Genomic DNA, 3,561 nt, shown 5'->3' with positions numbered 1-3,561 from the left:
AATTCTCTGTAATGGGTTATATTGTTTTAAAACTTGGGTCACTGAAATTGCTTAGGATGTTTCAGTCATCAAAAGTTATCCAGTAATAACAAGTAGTCAGCAGTATTGTCAAAATTTAGATGGTTTAAGTTATAAAAAAAATACACATACACTATACCTAGCACTTGAACATACTATGAAAATTCAAAGATCTAATGCACCTGCAGTAAATTTTATCAGATCAAAAAGTCTTAATATAGAGTATTTATTTAAATTAACTCAAATATAGCCGTTTTATTTCCAGTGGCTGTGGAAAAAAAAGCATTAAAAAAATAAATCTAATAATTCTTTTCTCCCTTAGCTACTCAGGGAGTAGTTGTTTCCCAGGAGTATAGCTGTGCTTTTTACTGCAAATAGCATGGCACTTAATGAAAAATAAATTAAAAAAATAACCAGTATTTCCACTTAGCTGCAGGGTAAGTGGGAGGCAAAGCAAGTCAGTATCAGATTCAAAACAAGCTCACCACTTCCAAGATATAAGGCGCTGAACTGTATTACCCTAGCACTATAGAGACAAGGTGAGGAAAAATATGTTTACAATCCAGAAACAGTTAACACAGGGAAACATAACAAGACAAAATTAAAAATAAAATACGTTTGAAGTTGTGCCAGTACAACGAGAAATGGATTATTCCAGCTGAGTCTACAAAATTTCTGACATATTTGCATTTTTAAACAAAAACTGAAACAAGAATTGTTAATGATTTTTGATGCATATATTTCAATTAGAACAGCAAATTTTCTTAACAAAAACAAACAACAGAACACCAAACTAAAAAGCCGTTCTACCTGGGTGAAGGAAACAAGAAGAACATAGGAAAACACATGCAAAAAGGAGGGTATATAGGAGGCAGGAGGACATGAGAACTGCTGTGTAATTTCTTTTAAAAACCCTCTTAATTCTACAGAATGCATTATCCTTCCCAACCGCATAGCCAGTACTTCGTGCCCCCATTCGTCTTTTTTTATTTTTTTTTTCTCTTTCTTTCAGCTGAGTCTCTGGCTGGTAGAATAAAGCTGTCACTTCACCCAGCAGGTGCTTTCATTCCCGCCTCCAACCTACCACAGTTATGACAAGAGATTAAGAAAAACAGCTACCCCGGGCAGCTCGGGCTGGTGCGTAATGAACGGTTTAACCCTGGATAAATCTAATGACAAGTGTGGGTGGCTTTGATTGAAATGACAAGGCAGTTTGTCACCCATTGCTCTGTCACAAGCTCAGCAGCACTAACATTTTCTGCTGAGTTGAGGGGAAAGCAGTCCGAAACTTGCGTATTTTGGAGGCTGTGCGTAACAGACACTGAAAACAAAAGGGGTCATCCTCAGCGCTGAAATGACTCTCTGGCCCTAAACAAGTCAGCAGGGGAAGAGAGACATGGTTTCTCTTCTGAGAAAACACCACTATCTCCGGAGATGGACAGAAAATTTAAACGTAAAAAGCCAGCCAACCACCCCCCCAAAAAACCCAATCCCCAAATATATTGAGCTCTCTTGCTTTAAATTACTTCTGATTTCTGACAGAGGTACTCAGCCACACAGTATTAACTTCTCATGAAACTCCCAATAGCTACTTGCTTTACTGTAAGGGCTGTGTTTTGCTCATCAAGGAGTGTTCAGGGTGCACAAAACGATAACAGCAAGACTCAGCTGCTGTTTTAAACAGTCTTGAGGGCCCCAGCACTCAGTCATCGCAGTTTTGGATTATACTCTTTGTAGTGTTACAGGCGCATTCCCTTAGATACAGGAGCTGTCCCCAAAAGACTGCAGGTTCCTCAGTCCTGCACAGACTCATGTCACTGTTTAATCTTAGCTTCAATTAGTGTGTTAATTTCTGGGCCACATGAGGTGCTACAAAACCAGAATCCAAGTAAACAAGTTACAAAGGCTGGTGAGGGGCATGGGCACATAAAGAGGCAGTGGCTGTTTGAAGTCCAGGTGGCAGATCGGTGACAGTCCTGGATCCCAAAACACCCCAAGTGGGAAAGGTATGTGACAGCACCACACAGCACCCAGAGAGTCACGGCGGTTTTCCTGTATAAGAGGGAAATTAATATCACAACTTCAGACCCCATGACATTATTGAACTTAGTCATTGTATGAATTTGAAGGCTGTGGCCTTCATTTTCTACACCTACACAAAGCCTCCCTGAAAGCCCCTTTGGTTCTTGCCATTAACTTAGCCTGGCGAGTCTCAAGGAGAAGAATTCAAAACATTCTCAGTCTCTGTGCCTGAAGAAAATTTATGGTGGCTCCTCTGCCTCCCACTCTCCTCACTGCTTCTCAACACCTTGGAAACCCCCTGCTATTTTAGATTTCCAAACCTTTTCAGTTACAGATTCCAGTATTCCGAAGCAGCCAAACATTCATCATCCTGCGGCTTTGCGAAGACCAGCAGCAGCCTTGCTGAAGTTTTCCTGCCCAGCACCGATCCTACGATATCTGGGTTGACACAGACACGCTGCCTAGTTGCGTAGCAATCCCCTGGGAATTCAAGACCTTATTATTGCTCTTCAGATGTATTTTGCTTGAAACAAAAGGAAAATGTACTTCTCTATTAAAATTTTGCCAGAAATAAGAAATAAATCAAGAAGCTGGGTTGCTCCATTTTCCTTTCACTGAAGCCTCTAATGCAGCAGTTGCAGTATTGCCATTTCAAGATAAAAACAGACCCAAAGCAAAGGGATTTCCCTTCTGGCCATAGCGCAACAATCTAACATTTTGCTACAGAACAACACATTTCTGGCAGGGTTTTGGGTGGTTGCTTTCATCCTGACCCCTTTTTAGTGTCAGCTGTTGATGTCCAGCTCTCTCAATGAAAAGCCAGCTTTGCCATTTCCACCCAATAGATGCTGACTGAAGAGAAATTCTGTTGCCTTGCTCTTGTGGTTTCCAGCATATCTTCATTATTCTCAGTAACAAGAGTAATGTCAGAGAACAGTATTATCTTTTTAACAACCAATCTCAAATCTTGTATCTGATATGAGACTTCCATTTCCCATTGTCCTTTCTATCTTAAACTAAAAGCTAACTGATGAATCTCATTCACTCTGTATCTCCACATTTCTTTGCATTTGTCCTTTTAGACTCTTCTGGAGAGTAATCGTCCAGCATCCTGTTACAAAGCACTGAAAGGAATTTAACCATGTTCTATGTCATATAGCTATGTCTGGGCCTTTACATGCTGCACAAGGCACTTATTTTCTGTCATTTAGATTTTGCCTTAGCTGAGGATTTTTTTTTGTTTAGTGGTTTTAGAGATATGTAGAATATCTTACAATTCATCTACTACATCTTTCAGCACTCCATTTATCTTCCAGTGCTTTCCATTCTTACTGCAACAGTTTGTGCGGAGATACTTCTCTTATCTTAACATGACTTTCTATTTATATCTCTGTTTTCATTCACAAATATCAACATGAAACAGCTTTCCCTTGCTTTGGTTGAAAACTCATAATTAAGGATCCTGAAATATGTTTACATAAACACTTTTTTGCCTGCCAGTCTTCCTTTCTATTAGTCCAT

The sequence above is a fragment of the Apaloderma vittatum genome, unplaced genomic scaffold, assembly GCF_000703405.1.
Source record: "Apaloderma vittatum isolate BGI_N311 unplaced genomic scaffold, ASM70340v1 scaffold11452, whole genome shotgun sequence".
Taxonomy (NCBI): Eukaryota; Metazoa; Chordata; class Aves; order Trogoniformes; family Trogonidae; genus Apaloderma; species Apaloderma vittatum.
This window is presented reverse-complemented; position numbering follows the sequence as displayed.